This window comes from Delphinus delphis, chromosome 20 (genome assembly GCF_949987515.2).
Source record: "Delphinus delphis chromosome 20, mDelDel1.2, whole genome shotgun sequence".
NCBI lineage: Eukaryota > Metazoa > Chordata > Mammalia > Artiodactyla > Delphinidae > Delphinus > Delphinus delphis.
This window is the reverse complement of record NC_082702.1, coordinates 24,837,320-24,852,895: the sequence shown is the minus strand read 5'-3', so window position 1 is coordinate 24,852,895 and position 15,576 is coordinate 24,837,320.

The window sequence follows — 15,576 nt, the reverse complement described above, 5'->3', positions numbered from 1 at the left end:
CATCCTATTCCTTCACTCCCCAACATCTATGGTCCTCAAGATACTCCTCAATAAACTTCCTGTGGGCACATTTCCATTTCAGTCTGTGTCCCTGGAAGCCCAACCTAAGGCAGTTGGTGCCAAGAGCAGTGTGAAGAAGCAGACTCTAAGATGGGGTTTTGAAGCTGGATTGCCTGCTAACTGGATGAAAATGAGATGACAACCACTAGTTGTGGGTAGAGAGCATGGGTAACCCACAGAGTGCTATAGCAGTGCATTTAGGGGATGAGGTAATGGTGAAAGAGAATTTACTAGAAGGGCCAATATCTTAGCCTTTTGAGAAGTGCTAATTATGAGGCCTGGGATTAGATGGCTCTTGTGATAATCTATGCACTGGAAAAAGACAAGAATGGCTGAGGGTGCCTAATTACCAATTAAAGGCTAAATTGAAAGCCAGATGGTGTCTCATATGAAAGAGTTTCTCATTCTTTGCAGCCAAAGGCTATAAAAAAGTTAAGGACCAAGCCCCATATTTAACTATCAGAATATCAAGATTCAGAGATGGTTGAATTCTCAACCTAGGCAAGTGAGCCCCACAAGGGTCAGGGTTAGGAAAGAGTGGGACCTTGAGATGTGGGATGTGGTAACATGTGGCATTCAAAGGTTTGAATCCATAGATCCCTTAGAACACTCTGGGATGAAAGAAGTTGTCCACTCCTCCCGCCCCCCCCGCCCCCCCCCCCCCCCCCCCCGTAAAGGGTAGCAGGTCTGACTTGCTTGATGATGATGTAGAAGATTCTGCCTCACCGGAAAGCGTGCACTGCCGCCCTCAGGACCCACCCTCACCTTATCTCCTTGCTACCAGGCAAATTACCAGGGTTAACTCAGCAAAGGAAGCGCTGAGCTTACTAGAGAGCACAGGTACATAACCTGAAGGGGCTGCAGGACCTTAGCAAACATGTCCTGGAAGGAGACAGGAAAGTAAGAATGGGACTGGGTACAGAGCATCCTGGTTGGAAGGGAAAACTGGATAAGTGAGAACTTTATTAATATGGGTGCATAAAAGATAGTAACACACTGTTAGAATGGCTCTTGGAAACATGGATAGAATGAAGGTAAATAATAAGTAAAAATGCCAGAATTTCTAAGGCAGTTCTGAACGAAGGGATCAAAAGCCTTAGGGAAATGGGTAAGCTAGAGTGGATATATTAAATAAAGCCAAAATACTCCATCAGCCCGCCCTGTTCGTGAGAGCAGAAGACACTAACAAAAGTGATAAGAACTACGCTGGTAAGAGGGCCATGAACATTGTTGAGTAGCTCAGTAATGGCTAACCTCTGTAGTCCAGGGTAGTGATAGGAAATGCTGTTTCAGAACTGGGCTCCTTGACAGCAATGGGAATGGTAGAATCTTCAGACAACAGAGGAGGCAGTGTCTGCTGTGAAGTGGCAGTGCTCAACCATCAGAAGCAAGGCAGGTACGATCATTGTAGGAAGTGGCAAGGTCAGAGTGACAGCCAAGGGGACTTGACTCTCAGAGCGCTATGGGGATTAGTTAATAGAACCAGCATTCCTATGGGTGAAGCAGATGGAGAGCCAACAACTATATTGCTCAACCTATACAATTAAAAGAAATCAACAGTGGATGATCAGGAGGCTGGGAGCAGTTGTCTCAATAAAAAGTACAGTCCATTGAATAGGTTTGCATCCAACTAGTTTTTAGACCCATATTGACTTAATGAGAAGTCAGGTGCCCAGGAATAAGGGTCCTGTAACACTATGGCAAGTGTATATAGAAATGATTCATACAGCTCTTCTATAAAGGGATCTATGATCATTTAACAGTATCGAGGAAAGAGGAATGTCCAAACACTGGAGCTGGACACAATGTTGGAGTTGATATTGCTGTACAGGGACTCAAAGCCCCACCATGACTATCCTATTAAAGTGAGGCACCTGGGGGCCAGTGGAGTCATGACCCAGGTCTAGACTACATTGGATCCACTGGGTCCACAGTCCCACCCAGGGGTCATTTCCCCAGTTCCCAAATGTGTAATGAGAGCTGTTATATTAGGTAATAGTCAGAACCACCGCACTGGTTCCCAAGCTTGTAGAGTAAGAGCTATCACAGTGGAAAGGCCAAATGGAAACATCTGACACTGTCCTCCACCCCACTCCCCAAGATGGTATATCAAAACAATATAAAAAACCAGACCACGGACAGAAATCAGTGCCACCCTAAAAGGCTAATCCCCATCATATTCTGATTCACAGGCCTGGCTCCTATGAAAGCCAGAAAAAACTTGGAGGGTGAAAATGTACAATGGTAAACTCAACTAGGTAGTAATCCTGCTTGTAACTGTTATGCTAAATGCGGGATATTTGCCAAAGCAGATTAACTCAGTCTCAGTTACAATGCATGGTGCTACGTGCTCCATGAAGGAATGTATTCTTTTCCATTCCTGTGAGTAACGGATGAGAAACAGTTCACATTCTCTTGAGACAGGCAGTAGCTTACATTTGTACTCTTGCCTGGGGCAATGTTAACTTTCCCACCTTGTGTTATAATAGAGTCCAAAGGGATATGGACCATCCAGACATTCAGCAGAATATCGTATCAGTCACTTTATTGATGGCATCATGTTAGTCATACCAGATAAGCACAGGCCTCCATCCCTCTCAAGAGGGTGGAAAATAAACCGTAAAGATTCAGGACCTACCATATTAGGGAAGCGTTTAGGAATCCCTAATTTATTTAATGACATGTCCTATGTACGATCAATAATATTTATGTAATATGTAAAATTAATAAAATTTAATACGGGCTTTAACTGCTCGTGGGGAAAATAAATGAATGCACAGTAGTACATAGCATGTATATGTATACATTTACAGAGGCCCGAAGAATGCTGGCCTATCCCATCCAACTATGAGGAAAGATATTGCATCTCCTACTTCCTCCCACGAAGAAAGTACAAATCCTGGTTGGTCATTTTGTGTCCTGGAGGCAGCGTATATTATACTTGGGAATATTGCTATGACCTATTCATCAGGTAACGTGAAAAGCTGTCAGCTCTGAGTAGGGCCAAGAGCAGGAAAGGGCTCTTTTGCAGGTACAGGGACCCTGAGTTGTTAGAGGTATCAGTAGTGGCTCCCAGGATTCCATATGGAACTTATGTCAAGTTTGTAGAGACTTGGCTTCTAGAGAAAAGCCATGACATCTGCTGCAGAGAATTATACACCATCCGAAAAAATTCTTCTGGCATGCTGCAGGCCTCTGGTAGAGACCATGACCAAGAGATATAAAGGGATCACAGGGCTAGGCATGATCTTTGTGAGCTGGATTCTGTCAGACCCAACAAACTATAAGCAATCCATTGTCAAACTGAAGCAGTACATCCAGCCATGGTCAGGGACGGAGGCACAAGTAGGCTGCATATGTGTGGCCCAGAACCCCGACATCATCATAACTGTTGCAAGGCATCACTCCCTCAGCTCATACATAGGGCCACGTGGGAGTTCCTTAGGACCAGAGCTGACAGGTGAAAGAAAGGCTGAGTTTGGCTCATGGATGCACTCGCTTGGTTATGTCAGTGTAAGCCCAAAATGGATCGCTGTTAGACAACAGCCCCATTTAAGGGTATTCATGTAAAACAGAAATGAGAGGGAAATCCTCCCAAGTGGTGAAATATTGGACTTGGCATTGGATTATCCAATTTGAGTGAAAAGTGGCATGAGTTGAGAATGTATATGTGTGGACTCCTGGACAGTGGCAAAGAGCTGGGTCAGGGGTACAGAAGGAGAAATATAGAAAGATCAGGGTCAAATTGGTTGGGGGAAGCGGCATGTGGATGTAAATATGCAAATAGGAAGTGTCAGCGTTTTGTATCTCATGTTAACGCTCATTAGAGAGATCCATCGTGGACAAGCTACTGAATAACCAACTAAACAGAAAGAGTAACATCACTCAGCATCTGCCATTAGCAGACCACGTGCTGGCACAATGGGCACGTGGGTGGAGTAGCCACAATGGCAGGGACTGAGGCTATGCATGGGCCCAACAGCTTGAGCTCCCATCTACCAAGGCTGATCTGGCTACTGCCACTGCCAAATACTAACCTGCTAGCAACCAAGACCAACACTGAGTCCACAGTGTGGCACCATCCCTTGAGGAAACCAGCCATTCAACAGTGGGAAGTTGAGTACATTGGACTCCTTCTATCCAGAAGGGGCATTGATTCGTCTTGACTTGAATTCATGCATATTCTGGGTAGAAGTTTGCCTTTCCTGCTTTCAAGACCTCAGGCAGTACCTCTATCTGAGGCTGAGTGCCTTGTTCATTGACATGGGCTCCCACATAATACTGTCCCCAGGATAAGAGCCCACTCACTTTACAGCAGAAGAGGTATGGAAATGAGTGCATGACCATGAGATCTTCTGGTCTTATCAAAACTACATCCATCTGGAAGATTTGGGAAGGCCTTTTGAAAGTACAGCTGAGACACCAGTTTGATGATGATACCCTAGGAGGATGGAGGCATCAGCCTCTAGGTCACTGTAGATACCCTGAATTAATGGCCATTTTTCCATGATGTTATGTTCCCAACGGGTCTGGGAACTAAGGGGTGGAAGCAGGAATGGTCCTACTTGTCATGGTCCCCCACTGACCCCCTTGGGAGAATTTGTATTCCTGTCCCCGTGACTGTACTCTGTGAGGTTAGAAGTCCTACTTCTGAGAAGGGGAATGAATGCTTCCACTAAATGACACAGCATGAGGTTCATTCAACTTTAAGGTATGACTGCTGCTTAGTCTCTTTGGACTCCTCAAGCCAAGAGACAAGCAGTCACATAAAGGAGGCCATTCTAGCAGGGATATTGACCCTGACCATCCGGTGGAGGTCACGCTGATATTACAAATGGCGACAGAAAAGAATTTGTATGGCATCCGGGTGATCTACTAGCGTGTCTCTTGGTACTTGGTTTCTCAGTTTTGATAGTAAATGAAGAACTAAAGCATCCTCAACTGGGTGAAGATATGGGACCCCTCAGGAATGAGGGCGTGGGTCACATACCAGGTAAGCCACCAGAGCAACAGGTATGCTAATCCAAGGATGACGGGAATCTGGAATGGGCAGAAAAGGGAGAGAATGAGTACCAGTTGTGCCTTGAGATCAGCTCTAGCAGCAGGATTTTAGTTCTTCCCACTAACCTTCATCTTGTGAATTTTCCCAGAAAAACAGACCAGTCAAAATGTTGGAGAAACTGTCCCAAGAACTTGCTATATAAAGAAAGTATATCTAAATGATGCAATGGTCTTTGGATAATGGTCTTTAGTGGGTTTTGTGGTACACTGCCCAGATTTCCCCTTCAGGACTGGGACACTCATTCTCCAGCTGCTGGGAGTTTTTGGAGAATGATGGTATCAGCTGAGTCCCTCTCCAGGAATTGCCCTCACCGCAAATCACACACCGTCTGGAGAAGGGATGTGCAGCCTATATCCAATGACTTCCTGATAGGGCTATAAGAGCCTAGTCCCCTTACCTTGAGACAAGACAACTCTGGAAAACCAACTCAGCTCCAAATCTCTGCATAGAAATTCAGCTCCATCCTCTGCCTGTTCCTGCTGTCTTCACTCCTCCATAGGTGTTGATCTTTGAGGGCACTCCCCAGTCAACTTCCTGCATGCACATCTCTGTCTCATAGTCTATTTGCCAGGGAACCAGATATAAGATACCCTCCCAGTCTCAGCCAGTTCTGTGAAACCCACTGTGTAAGTCGGACAGTGGGAGTAACATTATCAGGGGAGACTGATGACATCTTCCCTTCACCTTTGTGCATGGCCCCTTCTGTTCTCTCTTTGATCTCAGAACATCTCATGGTACTCCACCCACTAGCCCAGAAGACGCAGGCATTCCTGAACATCTTAGCGTCAAGTGTATCTCTTGGCTTCTTCCCCTCGGGACCAATATCTGTTGAACGAAATAATAGAAAATTCCATAAATGTAACATGTCAACTGGGGGAAGGTGAAAGGCAAATAGCTAAGAAAAAACAATGAATTGTGTATTATCATTCAGAGAGATATTATCCTGGGAAAGTTTGGGGATCTTTCTGTTCACGAGACATGGAAACTATTTTCTATCCACAGTGATTCCTGGTGAATTTCAAAAGTTGGAAAGACCTGAATAAAGATGATAAGCCCAGCACAATAGTCCCTTTAGGACCCCAGCTGTTAGCAATCACCCCCCAGGGTCTATGTTGGTCTAGGCTGAGAGAGCAGTGGACCTACAGTAGCAGAGGTGCAGGGCTCTCCTGTGTACTTCTCCCTGCACAACCCAGGGATGACGGTTAGGGAGAGTCAGCCTTCCTTTCCAGCACAAACGATGTTAGGTCCTATGTGGTGCTCTACGATCCCTTGCAGTGTAATCAGACAGACAAGTAGCCATGTCTACATTTTATTTTACTATTTTTTTTGTTAAAAATTTTTTTTTTAACATGAAGGGAAAAGTATTGTCTCATGTAAATTAAAAGTCTGGAACACTGGGCTGTGGCCAAGGGTGGATCCAGGTGCTGAAGTCATAAGAGTTCACCTCCATCCCTCTTTTGGGGCTTTGCTTTGTTCTGTGCTGGCCTCGTTCCCATGCAGGCTTTCCCCACATGGAGGCAGATGGCCCCCAGCAACCCCTAGTTTTTATGGTCCACGGTGCCTACAACTGTCCATTGTCTCCTGTTACTTCATCCACTTTCCTGGTTCCCGGCCTTTGCCTCCTTTTGAGTAACTACAATTTTGTGATTTCCCATTGCTGATCTCATAATTTATCTTGATCTCCTGTCATAACTTCATGGCTCTCAGACTGGGTCAGACAGGTCTCTGAGTCTCTGTTTAATTTGGTTCACATGTTTTAAGTTGAATAAATGAACAATTAATGGTTTTAATTCTTCCTTGCAGGAAAAATTCCATCTCATTCTTTAACCGTGTTTGCTCAATGCAGGGAGTAATCCATATTCTCATACAGCATTATCTGAAGTAGGAATGGAAGGTGGATGGGTGGATTTGAAGATTTGAAGCAGGAGACGGTACTGTACAGGTGCTGCCCTGGTCTTTGCACTTCCAGTTGTGTGCCCTTTCCTACTCAAAAGCGACCATTGTCCACTGGCTGCCAGATCAACGGGTGACATTGTGCAGGGATTGGTATTTGTTTAAGAGAAATCTCCCCGACTGACCCAATTCCTGTAATGCATTAAAAAAACGACAGAAGTAATATTTTTGTTCTTGTTTCACTTTCATTCATCTTATTTGATCAGGGCTGAGCAAAACTGACATCTCATCAAACTCCAGAGTGTGTTTCAGCACCAGGTTCATTGGAGGGTGGCATTTAAAACACAGACATTGCAGGAACAAATGTATTTGCCAATCCCGTCCAGCGATATAAACCTGACCTTTCTCCTGTAGATTTATTGACATGGGCCTGTTTGGTATCATATTTCATTATTGTGTGTGGATTGAAAGTTCTTCTCTTGGAAAACAACTCAGTTGGGGCCAGAGTGGCCAATATGCCTTCCCTTCATGGTGAGAAAGAGGGAATTAGAAAGTCAGGTACCGGCAGGATTGGCACAATTCCTCAAAGAGTGTCTTTAATTAAAAAACACCCGGTACCAGGGGTATGGAACTGGAAGAAATTTCCTTTTGGCAAGTGGCTAAAGCAGAGGAATTACATCCAAATTTGCTGTTATTTACTTGTTGTGGGGCACATCACAGGTTCCTTGCATCCAAGAGCCCTGGGAAGTGTCCCCCTCCCCCGCCCCCCGCTCGATGCAGAAATCCATCTCTGATACACGTTCACTCAGTCTGCTCTGATACACTCCAGTGCTAGAAACCTACCGTTTCATCAGGCCAAACGGCTGTAGGAACAAACAATCTGTGCATTCGTGTGACGAAGCCTCTGAGTCTAGATACTCTTCTAGGTATCTGGGATATAGCAGTGAACATGAGAAGTGAGATCTCTGTTTTTGGGGTGCTTCAATCTTACAGAGGAAGAAAGTTGATAAGTTAAATTTTAAAAAAACAATATAAATAGGATAACTGTAGAAAGTGAGGAGTGTCCATTATTGTGTACAATAGGGAAAGGCAACAGAGAATGCCTGAGGGGATGAAGGGGGATGGGTTAGCACAGACCGTTCAGGGAAACATTCCTAAGGTAGAGAGTGGATATTTGAGTTGAGATATGATTAATAAGATGGAGCTACTGATGTGGGAGCTGGACCAGAGACTGTTGCAGGGAGAGCATGTCACAAGGACAAAGGCCCTGAAGTGGAAATGGTCTGGCAGAAACAGAAATATCTAGTATGGAGTGAGCTTGGACCTTCAGGATTGAGGAAGGGCAGGCTCTGAGACGAGCACAAGAGGTGAGCAGAGGGTAATCAGGTAAGCCCACCTTAGGAGATCTAATTGACTGCGATATTGAGCTATTGGAGGTTGTTAAGCAGAGAAGTGACAGCAGTTGGTTTAGACTTATTTTTAATTGAAGTATAGTTGATTTACAATGTTGTGTTAGTTTCAGGTGTACAGCAGAGTGATTCAGTTATACATACATACATACATATCTATTTTTTTCAGTTTCTTTTCCTTTATAGGTTATTACAAAATATTGTGCTATACAGTAGGTCCTTGTTGGTTGTCTATTTTATATGTAGTAGTGTGTATATGTTAATCTCTCCTAATTTATCCCTCCCCCCTTTCCCCTTTGGAAACCATAAGTTTGTTTCCTATATCTTTGGGCTATCTCTGTTTCATATATAAGTTCATTTGTATCTTTTCTTTCAGATTCCACATATAAGTGATATCATACAATATTTGTCTTTCTCTGTCTGACTTACTTCACTTAGTATGATAATCTCTAGCTCCATCCATGTTGCTGCAAATGGCATTATTTCATTTTTTACGGCTGAGTAATATTCCATTGTATAAATATACCACATCAGACTTAATTGACAGTTGATTTAGACTTTCAAGGGTTACTCTGATTGTAGGGTGGGCACTGAATTGGAGGAGAACAGGTGGAAATAACAGAAAAAGTTGTGTGGCTGTTGAACCAGTTCTAGCAAGAGGTGATGGTGACCTGAACCCTATGATCAACTGAGCCAAAATCTGTGTGTAAATAAGGTCTTCCCTCCCCTGACCCCCAACCCCACCCCCAGCCACGGAGGCAGAGTGCATCCAGCTCTTTCCCACCACTTCAGGTACTTGGTGACAGTGTTTATGATTCTCCATTACCGTCTCTTCTCTGGGTAAAGAAATCCCATTTCTTCCAATTCTTCTCCGTGCGACAAGATTTTAAATCTCCCTCATCACCCTTATCACTTTTTTCTGGAACTGCTCCATTTTCTTCATGTCTCTCATTAAACATAGAGCCCAACATGGAGCAAAATACCTCATTCATGGATTACCATTTTGCATACAACCTCTGCCCTAGGGAAAGCTCCCTTCCCCCCACATAAGCCCATGTGCTTCAGTATCTGGACTCCACCCCTGGCTGAGAGGCAGAACACTGCACCACTGGCGGTTAAGCCAGTGGGTGTGTCCCATCCCCCCCACGGTGATTGGTCCAGACATGGTCACATGATCCAGTCTGAATGAGGTGCAAAGGGACTCTGGCTGGGGATTCTGGACTAAGATTCTCATTTTTCACCACTGAATTCAACTGGAAATATGGAGTCTTGAGAGCTTCCAGCAGTCAACTAAAGACCATGGAGGGAGAGTTTGCCTGAGAATAGACCTCCTTTCCAGTAAGCAGAGCTGAGAAATGAGGGGCGGTGAAGAATAAGGAGAGTAAGAACTGGCATTTGCATCCTGGATCAAGCAATGTCTAGTCTAATTCTGGATAGTTAAGTGAATCAATACATTTTCTCTTTTCTTAAGCCAGCTGGGTCAGGTTTTCTTACACTCGCTATCAGAGGAATCCTAACTGACAGACAATAGAGAACAGTGGGGCCATGGTCTCCCGTGAACATGTCGCTATACCTCATTCAATGCAGCCTAAAATTGTCACCTCTGTCAGCAGCTGTATTGTCCTGTCAAAGTCTATTGTTTGAGCTTATAGCCAATGAGAGCTCATGCCTTCCTGTTCAGCAATTTCCTTCTCAGTTTCTCTCTGAGACATCCTCTGAGGGTTTATGTAAAGCCCTTTTATGAATTTAGTATTTATTAGGGCTCCCTCTTGCACTTGACATGTATCCATTTTTGCCTGAGATGCAAACTCCTGAGAACCCAATATTATGACCCATTTGGGGGGAAACAGCAAAAAGAACCAATAAAACCTAACGAAGCTAAGTCTAATCATTGCCAAAAACACCCACCTGGCTCACTAATGGGTCAAGGCGGAGGGGGCTGTGATATCTCAGTGCTTTTGCCTTTCACAGTCATTCCTGTGATGCCTGGGAAGCCTTCCATTAAGCTACATGGCACAGCCATTTGTAAGGGGCCCCTGAGAGCCATGTCTGTGTTGTGGCTTTTGCAGCGTAACTGGCTGAAGTCAGAGCACTTGGCGGCTCAGGAATGGACCAACTGCCTTGAGGAAAGTGGGAGCCTGCAAGCCCAGCCCTCAACCCTCCTGATAAAGTGAGGTATCATTATGAGAAAAGGAAAATATCCAGCTCTTTGATCTTAGACAGACAGGGATGGTGCCAATAACTGGCTTACAGTATCCCAGACTGAGAGCCAGGACTCTTTGGGGGCTGTTAGTCCTGTTGGGGAAACTGAGACCTAGAGAGGGGTAGAAACTTCCCCCAAGGGAATCCAGTGAGTTAGTGGCTGAATGGTCCTGGATTAGAGACAAGGTCTTGCGCTACTTAAGCCACCAGGGTAGCAGAGTGGTTAAAAATAGCTGCAGACACAGCTACTCAACAATCCACTCTGATCCACTCTGCTTTCCTACGGCAGGTGAGCTGGGCCACCCTGTGGATGAGAAGGCTCCTACATTCACACAAGGGACCCTGGAGACAACATTGCTAGAGATGAGATGAGGGGGGCATGTGGCTTCTGGCTTAGAAGGCAGGAGATCAGCCTTCTAATCCTGATGCCATCAGAGCAAATCACATCACCTCCAAACCTCAGTTTAACCATCTGCAAAGTGTGTATAAATAATTGCTAACTCTTATGCGTCAGGCAATGCTCCACATTTTATGTTGTGAACTCTTTTAAGCCTTATAACAATTCCACGAAGTATTTGCCTTGATCTCCAATCCAAAGATGAGAAAATGGAGTACAGTACAGGCAAATTAATTGGGCCCAGATGTCCCAATTCAAACTGAAGCAGCCTGGCTCCAGAACCCACTCTTAATTTCTATGGTAAAGTTGCCAAATGATAATAATAATTAATAATAATTAGCAATAATAATATTGCTAAACAATAAAATATAAATAATAATCTAAATAAAACAATGTATCCCTCATAGACCTTGTCTTTTCTTTTCTGTATTCTGAGGCTTTGACACCTGGAGCCTTGCTAACCTTGGTGAAACTGCCCTACCCAGGGTCAGCCAATTCCTAGAGGTAGTAAACAGCTCTCTTGGGTGTGTGCTGTTCAGATATAAACCAACCTATCCAGAGCTCACACCCTCAACCCCCTCCTTCATCAGGTTCTCACACTCCAGGCCATCATCCTCCTGCCCTAATCACCAGGGGCCAGGTGACAGACAACTAGGACACCCCTTAAATCCCAGGGTCTGCTGAAATCACTCAAACTAGCAAATCCTAATCCTGCTTATCCTGCCTTGCTCTTTCCTTCTTGCAAAAACCACAATAAAGGCTCTGGTGACAGGGTCCCCCTCTCCCTCTGCCTCCTGACTGACCCCAGTGCTTCCTCGTGTGGCCCCCTGTGGTGCAGTATGCCCCCATCTCTCGTGAACTGTGAGTAACAAACTATCTTTTCAATGGCAATCATGTCCTGATCTGTTGGCCTTATCAGACCTCAAGTTTGCTATCAATACACTATATTTTAAAACAACAAGTGAAAGCTTTTTGCACAATATAATGCTGAACAAATATAAGTTATTATCCCCCTATCCCTGTGGAGAGAAGTAGTATATACTGAGTACTTACCGAATTTGTGCCTTGTGTTTTACATAGATAATTTCATTTAATCATCAGTATTGTTATGGCAAAAACTAAGAGTTACTATCCCCACTTTACAGATAAGAAGACTGAGACTCAACAGATTTGAGCAGTTGTGTTGGGTTACCCAGCTAGCAGAGGGCAGCTTCCGGGCTTGACTCTCGATTTGTCTGATCTTAAAACTTCTATCCCCTGCTCCATCCTTGAGGGGGCCGGAAGAGGACCTGTGAACCTCATGTCAGAGGGAATATGAAAACAGACTCCAAAAGAGAAGTCTTCTCCTCTTCCTACCAAATTACCTTCCCTTTCTGTTGCATCTTAAGGAGATTTTCTCCATAAAGAAATTTCACCTCCTACCAGCCTTTGCTTCTTTAGGTATTAATTCATTCTCCGGCTTATTTGCAAGGCAGGGGGTGAAAGCCTGACTTTTAAATAACACACATTTTTATTTCATCTTGGTCTGGATCAATATTTCCACTTGTTCCAAACCAGCAGCTCATACTCCATCACCACCGCTATAGCCTGCTATCCACCTTCTCACAGCAGTTCCCTTGGCAAAGATAGCTCATTAGACTCCACTCATATCCCTGAGCCAGGGACTGGCTATTAGAGAAGGCACTCCCACATTCCATCTCCCCATGATATGGAATTCCATCATGATGGACAATTCTTTTGGTGTGAGAAGATATTCTGATGAGAATTAAGAATGAACCCTTTTTTAAACTTGGAGATTGGGATTGACATATACACAGTATTATATTTAAAATAGATAACTAATAAAGACCTACTGTATAGCACAGGAAACTCTACTTAATACTCTGTAATGGCCTATATGGGAAAAGAATCTAAAAAAGAGTGGATATATGTATATGTATAACTGATTCACTTTGCTGTACACCTGAAACTAACACAACATTGTAAATCAACTATACTCCAGTACAAATTTTTTAAATATAAATAAATAAAAAGAATGAACCCTTTTGGCACGGAGAAGGCATGTGCTGCCATCCAGAAGAAATGGGATGAAGGACTATGTTAGGACAGGGACAACAAGGGCTCTGATCTCCAGAAAAGGAGAGACGGCTGCCACGTGGATTTGCCCGATCTCCATTCCTACCATAGAAGCATCGTACTTAGCACACAGAAGCAGATGATAGTGGACGTCGGTGTTCTTTCCTGCTCTTCCCGCTCTGTGGGCTCAGCAGCCATCTCTTCTTCTTGGGGAATCACTCCCTCCAATCTCAATGCCTGTGATCTCAGCGGGGTCAACACCATCGCCACAGTGCCAGAACTGACCAATTAGATTGTTGCAACTGCGACCAATTCAAGTAAATGAGAATCACCTTGGAATTTAAAACGAAAAGGTGCCCTTTCCTTGTGTGTGGGTCAGCTGGTGGGAAGTGGACATGGAGGTGCTTGTAGCCATATTGGTAACATGTGGGGATAGTCTTCCTGAGAATGAAGCCAATGACAAGGAAAGCAGAGATGGGGTAGGAAGACAGTTGACTTGGTCTGTACACCCAGGTCAAGTTCAGCCTCAAATTAGATCCCCTGACTCTCAGTTGTGTGAACCGCTACTGTCTCTTTTATTCCTAAGCCAGATTGAATTGGGTTCCATCTCTTGCTTCCATACCTAGTACCCCTCTGAGCTGCACAAGCAGAACCCTATATCTGCTCCAGCCACAGAGGCCTTATTTCCCCTTCCTTGATGGTTCCAGTCTTGTCTCTTGAAGTTATGGTTCCTGGGATTGTCCTCTTTCACTCTCATTTCACCTGGATAATTTCTCTTTAATCTCTAAACCTCAGCTCAGACATCATGCCCACCAGACAAAGGCAGGCCCTCTGTTACACACTGCACACACCATTAAGCTTTCCTTCAGAGCACTTAGTGCGGTTGTAATAATGCATTCGTTTTGGTAATTCTCTGGGGTCCACTTCCCTATTGGCAACCCCACAAGAGCAGAGATTCTGTTTGCTTTCCTTTGCAGTAGATCCTCGCGTAGTGCCTGACACACAGTGTGCGCTCAATAAATCTTTGCTGAATAACTGTGGACAGCACACAGTAAGAAAGACACTGATGCATTGGATTGAGGCCTGGGAAGACAAACCAGTGGCTATTCCATCCTTTAAGTCTCAATAGAAAGAAGTGGGACTTGGGAGAGTGGGATCACTCTCATCAAATATCCAGAGGAGGGTATTCAGATGGAAGGAGGAGTCTTGCGTCTACTTCTCTACAGAATGGGTCTGCAGACAATGGGGGATAATATTAGGAGACAGATGCTGACTCTATATGAGAAGGGACTAGCTAAGAGCCTCACTGGGAATTCTGAAGACAGATTCTACAAAATGTTCTTTTTTTTTTTTTTTTTTTTTGCGGTACTCGGGCCTCTCACTGTTGTGACCTTTCCCGCTGTGGAGCACAGGCTCCCGACGCGCAGGCTCAGCGGCCATGGCTCATGGGCCCAGCCACTCCGCGGCATGTGGGATCTTCCCGGACTGGGGCACGAACCCGTGTCCCCTGCATCGGCAGGCGGACTCTCAACCACTGCGCCACCAGGGAAGCCCACGTTCTATATTTATTAAAGTTTCCATAAGGACAATTTGAGTGGGTCCTATGAGCCTTTGGCTGTAGGTGTAAATCCTGAATCACAATCATAGATCTTCGTTTCAAAGAACTGCAGAACTAAGGAGCATCATAGAGATCTGACTTTCTACCCTTCTGCCCCCTGTAGTTTGACCCTCAAGCAGTGGTGTTGGGCTGGAAAGGTCCTCCTCATGAGGAGCCCGCACCTTACACCCTTGTCTGAAGATGGTCTGCGGGTGTGCTTCCATCTCCATACTTCCTTTACGCTCCTTGAGCAAGGTGCCTTTCTGAGAATGTTTGGGCTGTGCCTCAGAGCCTTCTGGTTGGTCTCCACATGGTCAACAAGCTGCAGGGTGTCAATATCAGCCTTATAGCTAATATTGCTCAGAAATAGGAGTTTTGGTGAGAAACGTAGTTACTCCTAAAGGTGGGCCTGCTGGATGAACTAGCTAATAGCTTGGCTTCCCCCAGCCTCTTTACTACCTCCACACGGATAACTCCAATGAGATAATTACTTTTCTACTAATATAAATATGACTGCAATCAATATAGTTAGTAAAAAAACAGGATTTTCAGAAGAAAAGAAAATACCAATATTAAATACATTTATATTGACACAAAGGCAGATTTGTCTGGAGCGTGTGTGAGTGCGTGCATGGTCCTTGGGAAAAAACTCAGAGCTGTGCATCTCCCAGTGTCCCAGCATGGCTAAGGACACACCTTCTCCTCTGCCCCAGATGTAGGCTCTGGGGAAAGCAGAGTGTGAATCATGCCAAGGAGAATTAGATTTTTAGAAAAATGTTCTTCAGGGACTCAGATCCCTTTTGGAGGTCTGGGTCCCCTGTTGCTCTTTCCTTGGGCTGTGGAGTCTTTTGCCAACTGTTTTTCTCCTCTGGGTTTCATT